Raw genomic sequence first — 12233 nt, forward strand, 5'->3', positions numbered from 1 at the left:
CACTGATGCCTAACTCCTGAGTATAGAGTGAAAGAAAAGTTGCATACTCTGTATACTTCATGCTGATATGTTTTCAGCTATTGATCAATAACCTATTGATTAGATGGCTGTAATCTTTGATCTATTTCCATTAATACTCTTGTACAGTTATGATATAATGCAATTTAATCCTGGTCATCATGACTGGGTCCAGTGGCTCACGCCTATAATCCTAACACTCTGGGAGGCAAGGTGGGTGGATTGCTTGAGCTCATGAGTTCGAGACCGGCCTGAGCAAAAGCAAGACCCTGTCTCTACTAAAAATAGAAAAATTAAGCAAGAGAATTGCTTGAGCCAAAGAGTTTGAGGTTGCTGTAAGCTATGATGCCAAGGTACTCTATCCAGGGCAATAGCTTGAGACTCTTGTCTCAAATAAATAAATAAATAAATAAATAAATAAGATCATCATTTACTATGTCTATCTTCTCTACTTTTTCATCCCTATCTCTGATCCAAATCACTACATCAGAAGTATATTTTTATGCAACCAAGGATGAAAATGACAGAAATGACAGCAAGGGAAGATAGAGGGGGTGACTTGCTTCAAAATTTATCTCTAATTATTGCCTTTTATATCAGGTTCAGATCACTCTTTAGATCCTTTACTGGTGTTTCTCCTCTGAGTTTTCATATTTTCTACCTTCACTCTAGATAAGCTTCCTTTCTCTTTCTCATTTAGTTCCTCAGGTTTTTCTGGCTCAGCCTAGAGGTCAGGAGAGTTGCCTCTGAGCACAGCATGCTTTCACCTTTGTTAGGAGTAAAAAGGAAAAGTGAATCCTATGTTTCTAGCCAAAGAGACACTTCACTCTCTTACATGAAGTTGGGAATGTTTTGAAAACCACCCTAAGGGAGAGCTGCACACCTAATGAAAATCCTAATTTTATGGGCAAATTGTACTATAATGGAAACTCGTCTTTGTTTAGAAAATATAATATAGACAGTCCCCAGGTTAGGAATGAGATAGGTTCTGTAGTTTTGTTAAGTCGTATTTATATGTAAGTTGGAAAATGTACAACTATCTATTACCTGTAATAGCCTTCACTCGTAAGTGTGAGTTGTATAACAGTGGGATGTTTGTAACTCAGGGACTTATAGTAATAGTCTCCGTTCATAGGTGCAAGTTGTGTGTAAGGAGGATGTTTGCAACTCAGGGACTGCCTGTATGCAGCACAACAGGCTATCACATGGAAGGCCCTCACCCCACCACTAGAGGGAGATAAAAATCCTATGCATGTAAGTATATTTGCTTCCTTCCACAAATAAAAGCTTTTCTAGTCTGGTGTATCTTGTATTGAATCATTGCCCTTTCAGAATCCCACAAGAGCTAATAGTGGAAATAGGGACTTTTCAACCATCCCTCTGCCTCCCCTCTCCCCCAAGACTATCTGTCATTTCTAGAAATTCCTGTTGGTTTCCTTGTGCTTGGTCTATTGTCTAGGAGGGCCTTAGTTTCCAAGCACTCCTCCTGCCCTGCTCCTTAGCTAGTCAGGTGCTGCCACCAAACCTCCTTCTGTGAGACCATTTCTTGCCTTCTTCTTTCATGCCAAATCTGATATCTGTCGGAGCTCTTACTGACAGACAGCTTTCTACCTGAGAAAGCTATTTTGGTTCTACCGACAAGGTGGCTGTCATCTGGAAGACACAGAGATTTTCATTTTCAAGAAGCTCAGAGGTAGCAGGTCAGAGTTTCTAGCAAAAACAACATTTTCATAGGGAGAGACTCTCAGCTATTATTTTGTCCACGTAACTGACACAGTACAAATAGATTTAGAACAAGTTGTTTAAAAGATGTGCAAGCAGAAGGAGAATTTTGAGTTGTTACTTATAAATGGCAATAATTAAAAAGAATGTCTAAAATAATGCTTGGTTTTGTTTAGCATTCTTCAGTGGGCCTTTGAATGTCAGAGTTGGAATGAAGTAACTCACCTCTGTATTTGATTCAAAACTCCCAGGTGTCTGAAACCACCCTTTATTAATAACAGGCCATAAAGTGGAGACTGTGGTAGGGGCCTGGATGTAGGTATAGTTAAAATAATAATGATGATTGTTCTCTAGCTTGCTTTCCTATAATTTCTTACTATTCAAGAGTCACATAGCTGATGGTCACCAAGATTCTTAGCTTTCTTCATTGCTTCCATGCATACACATAATGTCCACCCTTCTAAAACCTAAGGCTCATCTTTAGGATATATTCCAAACTGCATTCTGGTGGACCAGCTGACCCTATCAGACCAGTGGCTTGTATCCAGGAAACAACCCAACTGGTCTTGTGACCTGGGAACTGACTCAGTGCGAGAAGGCAATTTCTACTTCCCAGTTCTATGAATACATCCGCAGCCAATCGGCAGACCCAATTCCCCAGTTCTTTGCCCACTGAGCTACCTTTTAAAACCTTGGCCCCCAAATAATTGGGGAGATGGATTTGAGAAATTGGTCCCATCTCCTTGCATGGTGCATAGAATATTAAACTCTTTCTCTGCTGTCATCCATGCTGTCTTGGTGTATTGCTTCCTCTTGAATAGCAGGCAATGAGTCTATATAGCTATAAAAACACAATGATTTCTGAACACACATAATTTTGTTCTCTCAAATCTAAGTTGTGTTTAATTGTAATCATTACCTTCACCAGTTTGTAATGGGAGAAATAATATGAAAACATGGTGTTCTAGGATATATAACATGGGCACAATATGAGGACATAATACAAATGGTTGTAAGTTTCCATTTTTTTAAATGAAGTAAACAGTTTTAATAGAAATACTGGCCAGGTGTGGTGGCTCATGCCTATAATCTGGCAGAGGAGGGTGGATTGCTTGAGGTCAGGAGTTTGAGACCAGCCTGAGCAAGAGCAAGACCCCATCTCTAAAAATAGCTGGGAATTGTGGCAGATGCCTATAGTCCCAGCTACTTGGGAGACTGAGGCAAGAGGATCCCTTGAGCCCAAGAGTTTGAGGTTGCTGTGACACCACAGCACTTTACCAAGAGCAACAAAGTGAGACTCTGTCGAAAGAAAGAAAGAAAGAAAGAAGAAAGAAAGAAAGAAAGAAAGAAAGAAAGAAAGAAAGAAAGAAAGAAAGAAAGAAAGAAAGAAAGAAAGAAAGAAAGAAAGAAAGATTGAAATTTCAGTAAAATTAAAAGGATATCGTTTCCACTATCAGGGTACTATATCTCAAAATTTATCTATATATATTTTTGAATCCTAAAACTGTGTCAACTAACCTATTCTCCGATTGATTAATTTTGTCCTGTGGAAACAAAACTGATGCTTTAAAAACATATAACAGTCTAGTAAAATGCCCCTTGTAGTCTAACAGAGGTGGATGTAGATAGTTATTTTAGTATTTTGTAGCATTGTTATGAGTTTGATCTCTTTGTTGGCTGTGCATTTCTGTCTGTTCTGTGGCCGCAGAACTCAGCCTGCTATCTTGAAATTTTATGATACATAGGTAGAGAGGGAAGGTGGCTAGGTCAGTATAAATTCTCTAAAAACAAAATAATAACAAAAAACCCAGTTAAATTAATGTACATATGACAAAAATTGACAGCATCATTATCACATGGGAAGAACACTGGAATTAGAGGAGGTCCTACTTTTGAAAAAGCATTCTGAAAACATAAGTTCCTTCTTAGAAAAAAAAACACATTTTAAGATCCAGTTAGGTATCATTAGGGGAAAAAGAAAGACTGGGAATTCATGCATGCTGAGCAATTGGGAGAACAGGATTCATTTCCTTTTATTTTACCATTAAAGTCTTGATTCTGATAAAATAGGGATGTGGAGGGAACAATTGCTTTCTCTAGTAGATTGCTTTGAGCTAAACAAATCCATAACTCTTTTTTGCTTTCCAATGCAAGGAAATAGAACACCCTGTTCAATGTCTTTGTAGAGATGAAGTGCTGTGTGGGGACCAGGAAGCCAGCACACTGCTGCTATTAGGCCTGGCCCATAAACTGTAACCTCTCCATGCTATTTCTGCTTCTATATGGTCTCTGAGAGGGTTTGTTGTTTCCCTAGGCATTTTCTGTTCTAGAAATCTGGCTCATCCCTGGGATCCAATAGGAACTGTGTATAAGAAAGCAGTTCTACCTCCGCATGTCTCTTTGATTCACCACTTACTTGAAAGAAGATACTCCTGGGTTGTAAGGAACGAGTGGTAGAACATGTTAAACTGTGTTCCTGGAAACTCTGCTTTGCACGTAGTCAGTTCCCTGCACTAAGAAGAAGGTCTTTCTTTTGTGTTTTGGAATTGCGTATTTGGCCTTCAAAGTTAGAGAGCTCATATTCTCTCTCTCTCTCTCGTTCTTCTCCCTAAGCAATTTCTTAATTCAGGATAATGAACAAATAATAATCAAGTTTGTAAACCAGATTATGTTTTTGTATGTTAGTTGGTTCTCCTGATCTTAAGACTGAAGATGTTGAAGAGAAATGTATGGTTCTAAAGAACTATACCACTAAGACACATGGTCTTTCAAGAGGCCTTTCTCTCAGTGAATGAGCTCTTACTTGATAATTGAAGGAAAGATGTATCAGAGTCCACCAGGGTGGCACAGAAGAGAACAGAAAGGCTTATCTTACACATCCTGCTGGGTAATCAGTGTCCTTATCTGTGTGAACTGGTATCTCTGTATCTACGCTGTCCTTGAACCAAGAATGAATGGGCTGTACAAAGCAATCAAGGCTGAAATCTTAGTGGCAGAGCCTTCAGGGATCACTCCTGTTTAATGTGTGGCCGTTGAGAAGGAAATTTAGTGCCCCATGAAGAGGTGCCAGCGTGAATTAAAATCAAGAGCAATCAAATGAAACAACCACTGAGATAAAAGCAAAAAGAGGGAGAAAAAAGAGGGCGGGGGGTGGGAGAGAGAGAGAGCTCTGGGAAAAATTTCCCAGGGATTCATAAATACTAATTAGGGAGGGACATTATTCACATCTTCTTAGAGTCTGATCCTAGATTCTAAGATTTGATGACTTGACTCAACAGCAATTTCAAGTTTATGTGGATTCTACACTTAGATCAGCTTAGCTACTAGGAGACATTTTCACCTCTTCACATATAGTAAAAATGAAAACAAGTGGAACTGGATATTGTGTTTTTCAAAAGGCAAAAGAAAATAAGAATATATAAAATGCCATTCTAGCAAACAAGAGCCCATCTATCCAAATACTCTACTTGTGTTCATTCTCTAAAGCTGTTATCTTTATTTTGGCTGCCATTGGACATTGATTAGTATGGTGCCTTTGGGAAACATTTTGCAGGGATTCAGGGCTCATGATTTTAATATTTTATATAGATTTATTAAATAAATATATTACCTTCTACTTACCACATTGGAACTCGCACATTCTCATGAAATGTTCTCATGGTTTATGAGGGTCAGTTTGACATTTCCCAATCTCTCAGAGTTTAGTAAATGTCAAGATGAAGAATCTTGAGTTGAGGAAAGAAAGTATTTGTCTTGCTTCATTCTCTAGGCCAGTCACCAGTTTAGATGACTGAGGCCTTTCTATTGGAATCCATGACTAGAAGACGTTATCTGCTGTGTAACTAGCCCTCTTACAGCAATTCTGGTTAATAGAACAGTAGCTGACTTCCACAAGGAAGACAAAGAGTATTTTGCTATTTACTTACATTGTTTATTATCTCTTTCTAGAAACTTCTAACAGGCTTACCCTTAAGCCCTTGTGTTCTCTTTACCTAAGAGAGATGTAAGGTATCACTTATTTCAAAGTGATAATATCCCTTTCTGTTGGTTCTTTTGTGCAGTGGATCAAAGGAACTGTACTTTTTACTGTTAAGTTAACAGAAATCATCCAGGAAGTTGAAAAATAAAATTGAGTATGTGTTTTGGATCAGATTTCTACGGCAACATTGAATCAAATGTTGTGTTTAATCTTTCTTCTTTCAAAAAATGTTGTTATTTATTTTCAATTGTCAAGAAACAGCAAGCTTGGAAGTGGTAATTTTCACTCTGCCTGAAATATAACGTGGCAAGACAGGACAAATTATGGAAAAGCAATTAGTTTCTATTTTAAGAGTCATGTATCTGAGGTCTTGTTCTGTCTCTGGTTACTATAGCTAAGGTCTGCTCCTCTCCAAAGGAATTCTTAGGAGAAAATCACCCCCAAATTTTCTTTTATGGAGCAAAAACCTGATAGGACCTGGCCATTTAATCCTTGCCAGTTAAGACAGAGGTGGAGGGGGCACCAGTAGCTCAGTGGTCAGGGCACCAGCCACATGCCCCAGGGTTGGTGGGTTCGAACCCAGCTCAGGCCTGCTTAAAAAAAAAAAAAAAAAGACAGAGGTAGATATAAATTTCTTCTTTGACTCACTTCCTCTCTTCTTGTACTTTAAGACCATATACTCCTGAAAGAGCAATTAACATTTACTTTCTGAGACCTAAAGTTTTCAAATGCTACAACTTCTATCTCATCCTATCTATGCCTTTTGAAATAAGGCAAAGACTATAATGCTTCTCAGAATGTGATTTTCTGTAAATCTGATCTGTGTCAAGAATTCTTCTCTGTTATCCCTTGATATAAAATCAACTAACAAATTAAATTGGACAAATATGTTTAGATACAAAGTTTTCGTTATTCCTAATGTTACTGTTTTGTAGATTTACCATGCTCATGCCTTTCTGTCAAGAAAACATTGCCCCCCAATTTTCCTTGCTTTTCTCTTTTATATGCTTTTAAGGGGAGGATTTTTGTTTCAAAGATTCTTTTTGGTGTGAGATAACTTCTTAAATTTCACCTAGGGAAACCCAAAAAATCCAAAAATAGAAGCAACAAATCTATATATAATTTTAAGATAAACAACTTGATTATTGCTTTCAGAATATGTGTATTGCTGATTCCATTTCCCCCACCATAGAACAGGGTAGCTATAATCCACAAAAATCTTCCGTTAATATTAAAGATTGTACTTGTACTTAAAATAAGGCACAGATGTAGAAGAATTGTTTTAAAGAGTTGTTAAGCAACATAAAACTTGTAGTGAGCTAAGTTATAACTCCTGTGTTATCCGGGGACTATAATTAATTTTTAAAAATCAAAACACTTTTAAAAATAGTCCTGTGTGTTGACTTCCAGCATGGTGCTACTTTTTGTACAGGAATTTCTGTATAATTCAAATTTATTTATAGATTGCAAGTGACTCAAAGATGATTCAATATAAAAGAAAATGATACTCTGGAGACTTTGTTCAGGGCTGTTTGGGGCTGTTTTGGAATACTCAATTCGCTCAGAGGATTGCTTTTAATCTTCTGAAGCAAAAGAAATTTCATAACTTGAAATTGTTGGCCAGATGGAATTTTCTGATTAATTTTTTAGTGTTTGGTATTAAACATAATAATGAAAAGGGGAATTCTGAGCGTAAACCCAATTAACATTTCATAAAATTTATTGCTCTAAATGTGGCTTACCCTTTATTTTGTAATTTCTACTTACTATCTTCCTGGACAACCTGTCTGTACCTTGACAAGCTTAGCATGGTCAACTCTCCTCCTTCTTTCCCTGCTATTTCTTCTGTTTCTTTTTCACTCAGCTTCCTTCTCCTATTTATATTCCACCTATGTGTTAAGTCCTTACAAGGCTACCGGCATTGTTGTAAGGCTTTCATTGTCCTATTTTTATTTTGCCTTGGTAGAAATATTTGAAACAGTTTGTAATAGTAAGTGCTAGAATGGTGTCACTCTTGTTGTATCAGAGACCCTGAATTCCATCTGTAATCATAGACTAGCTTTCACTGTATAAAACTAGTCTTTATGAGGTTTAAAGCAAAGATGGACATTCTCCTTATATATTTTTTCTTTTTTAGTACTTTCCTACAACAATTGGATGTTCCCATTAATACTCAAGATGAATATATTCATTTGGACCTCTGGGGAGTAGAGAAACAATATTCCAAAAAGAAAATCTGTCCTACTATACTGTGAGATTTTTCTGGGGGTGGGGGGACAAGAGCCACGCCTTTCATGTTTCAGTACTTAGAAATATGCTGGCTGTACTGGCCACCATCTAGCCACTGCTTCTGGGAGCTGGTTTCTTGTACTCACACACCCACATCCGGTGGTGTGGCTACAATAGGGATTGCTATATTGAAGTAGTATTCCATGCCAGTGCTTGTTACTTATTGTGGAGTTCAGTGCAAATTGAAAAAATACATGTGTTCAAAAATTATAAAGAATTTCTGGATGGCTACAGCAGAACATTAAGCAAAACCTGGGACCCTCCAAAGCACAGGCCCCTGGATAACTGCACAGGCTGAATGCCAAGCTGTGCCTCCCCCACCCCCATCAGCCGTGACTACTGGACACTGGAGAAAGGGAATATCTAACCCCATTAAGACCTGTCAGAATTCTTTTTTGGTTTATTTGATTGTTTGTACCAGAACTAAACAAACAAGCAAAAAAAAAAAAAATGTCCCAATTGGGTAAAACTAGAAATCTGCATGTATCTTTGTCCCAGCCACATGAAGAAAGCTGTTGAGGTGCTGAACACATATCCTTTCATCCTGTCTAAGACATGCGCAGGGGGATTAGGTACATGCCCCAAATAGCATCTAAGTTACTAATAGCTCACTCATCACTCTGGTGACCCACAACTTACTGGCCACTAGCTTTGAGGCCCTGGAGGCCAGAACAGATGACCTCTTGAGCATTTTCTGGTCCTGCAATTCTCTGAGTCTATAACTAGAATCATAAGCCAGACTTAGTCTATAAGCAAACATGTGCAAAAATGCAGAAAACTGCTTGATGGCTCAGCTTTTCAGCAAAGGTTTGTAGACTAGAACAATAATTTCCTTAGATCTTGATAATGCAGTGATCACTGACATAAAAACGAAACAAAACAAAAACAACTTGTCCCTTTAAGGCTGACCATCAGACAAAGCAATTTTTTAGCATTCCAACTGCAAGGTGATTCTAAGGTCTTACTTAGGGGGAAACCACTTGAGGTCTAAGCAAAGAAAACCTCATACCTCAGGGAACCTCCATCTCCACCGTTTCAATCTCTTTTTTCTTTTCCCAGAAGTATCACTCCTAAGAATTTTCTCCAAGAGAATTTATAAAACACTGGCAAATGAGTAAAGATTGGCTCTGGAAAGACCTCTTCCCTGGCATTCTTCAGGAAGCTAGTTTTTTTTTGTTTTGTTTGTTTTTTCAGTTTTTGGCCGGGCCGGGCTTGAACCTGCCACCCCTAGTATATGGGGCAGAAGCCCTACTCCTTGAGCCACAGGCGCCGCCCCAGGAAGCTAGTTTTAAAGGACAACTTTGGGGGCACAGCACAGTCGATTTCCATGGACTAGAACCTGGGCTTTGGTATTTTATGAGTTTTTTTTTTTCTGTCAACCTTATTATACTCTTCAGGGGAAGAAACAAGGATCAGGGTAAAATAAAGGTTTTCTAGAGGCATCCAACTATGGCTTGCCGCTAGCCACGAATGCTTATCTAGGAATTGTCCTGGGCTTTACATTAAATATACAAACACTAACGAAAACTGATGAGCAAAAATAAAAAAAGGTCCGTGCATAATTTTCATGATATCTGCCACCACAGATAAGCATTCCTAGCCAGCTGTGGGCCACAATCGATGCTCCTCTGAGATGAAGCTGAAATTTCACAAATGATTACTTCTCACCTGAAACACAGAGACTTGGAGGAAACTTAGCTGGATTTATTGTGTTAAGTATTTTAAAACAAAAATGTGTATAGATTGAAATCTGTTATAATGAAAAATGAATAATAATTCTTCAAATATACTTGAAATTTGGGATCACAGATGTGCAGCAGCTTGTTACAGGATAATATATAAGCAAGTCATTGTTCCTAGGAAGATTTTTTTTTTTTAATGTCATCTGTCTGTCAATTTGTAGAGGAAGATGCTGGATCCCAGCATGGTGAAAACTTGCGTTATCACTGTGTGTATCAAGCTCTCTCCAGAGGTCTTTTTCTCTAATCCTGACTGAGTTAGGATCCAGACCCCTGATTCTCTGCATTGTCTGAGAGGTGAGAAATTGATATGTGTCTTAAAGATGACTTACCCTGACATTATTGTACCCCACATATGCATAAATGTATTCATGATCTATGTGTATATGACTTAATAAAAGGAAAAAAATGTTATTCTTTCAATTGAACACCATTTAGCCTTTTTATCTGCTAAGTAAAAACAGGACAAAGCTACAGTGAGAGCCACAGGCCTGGATGTGAGGGCAGGGCTGCAAGGACAAGCCTGAAAGGAAGGCTCTTGTACAAATGTCCAGGAGATTCTGTCCATATGTCTTTCCAGAACGTTTGCCAAGGTAGACACAGAATCAAAATTACTTCTTCAGGGCTATTATGCAGTGTCACATCTTACAGAGCCAAAGGAATAAATTCCAGACATGCGGGTTACACAGCCCCCAGCCTCTCTCAGCCTGGCTGTCGACTCCACAGCATTAATGAACAAATCAAAAAGGGCAGCCAGAGCCTGAAGATTTGTCCTGCTAGCCTGCTCTTTGCTATCTGCCTTCCTAAGGCAGTAGAGTGAAAAGCCTGTTGTCAGGCCCTTGTCCTACATACTGCCTTCCTCCATGCAGGCACTCCAAAGCTATGGGGGGGAAATGGGAGCAAGAGAGGGAACAGAAAACAGTAGGAAGAGATTTTGTCAGGTAGTAAAGAAGAGGGCATATATCTGAGAAGCCCCAGTAGAGGATCTCCCAGGAGAATCTGGCTTATGCTGCTATGCTGTCCCTTAACTGGCCAGGAAAGCAGCTCCACACACGCTCCTCCTTCTCAAGGTGCCTCTTGCTCTTCCTCCCCATGGTCTGTCCTCCACAGCCGAGTGTTTCTGAGTGTTTTCACTCTGAGCAACAGTATGATTCCTGTCAAACCGCAGTTTAAACTTTTCAGAAAAGCTCTTGAGCTTTCATTTCTGTAGCCAAGATCAGTGATCTGTCACGTACAGTGCCATTTCCAACTGACTGCTAGAGATCTCCACCCGGATGCCCTGCCAGCACCTCGAAATTGATGCGTCCACATCTCAGCATCTTCCCTCCTGAATGTAATATGCCTTCCCTGGACTTTTTTATTCTGTTAATGTCAAACCCACTCTTTCATTCATTCTAGCTATAAACATTGAAATTATATCTGATTACTCGCCTGTCACATGTGTTTGGTGATCACAAGGTTTTTCACATGGGTGACTTAGCAGAGATGATGCCCCCATAGAAAAGTAAGCAGGTGTGTGAGAGAGGATGCTGGTGCAATTTTGGACACATTGAGTTTGAAGTGTCAATGAGACATTTAAGTGGATGTATGCAGTCTGAAAATCAACAAGTCTGGATTACAAATATAAATTTGGGAGTCATCAGAAGATAAGTGGTGTTGATAATTTTTTTTTAGTATATATAGTTATTTATTTTGTCCTGAGAGCAAAAATGAGGTTTCTGCATCAGAAGCAGAGTTATTATAACTTCCTGGGTTCCCCACACCCCATTCTCCCATTTTAGGGTGATGGGATAAAAGCCAAGTATCACCCTGCAGGGGACAGGAACTCCAAAATTATGGATCTGGAAATCAGTCACAAAGATTTTTTTCATCTGTTTTCCTTTAGACATTTTATAGCTTTATTTTCTATATTTTGGTCTATGATACATATGAGTTAATTTTTGTGTATGGTGTAAGGTATGGATCAAAGTTCAGAGGGGAAAAAAATAAATATTCTGCTGTCCCAGCACCATTAAAGAAAAAAAAAGATTATGCTGTCTTCACTGAACTGCCTTTGCACCATTATAAAAAAATAATCAGTTGTCATATAGACACAGATCAATTTCTGGACTCTCCGTTTTATTCCATTGATTTGTATGTCTATATCAATATAGTATTGTGTTAATTATTAGTTGTTAACACTATTATTGTGTTAATTATTAGTGTTAGTTCTTCTAACTTTGTTCTTTATTTTCAAAGTTGTTTGGCTATTTTAGGTCCTTTGCATCTCCGTATGAATTTTAGAATGAGCTTGTCAATTTCTACCAAAAGAAGTTGTTGGACTTTGATTGAGATTGCATTGAATCTATAGATTGATTTGAGGAGAACTGACATGTTAACAATTTCAGTGTCATTTAATTTAATTGGTTCTTTTTATTCTTCAATTTATTTCAGCAGTGTTTTATAATTTTCAGTGTAGATGTCTTGCATAATTTTGTCAGATTAAC

Source organism: Nycticebus coucang, chromosome 1 (genome assembly GCF_027406575.1).
Source record: "Nycticebus coucang isolate mNycCou1 chromosome 1, mNycCou1.pri, whole genome shotgun sequence".
In the NCBI taxonomy this organism is placed as follows: domain Eukaryota; kingdom Metazoa; phylum Chordata; class Mammalia; order Primates; family Lorisidae; genus Nycticebus; species Nycticebus coucang.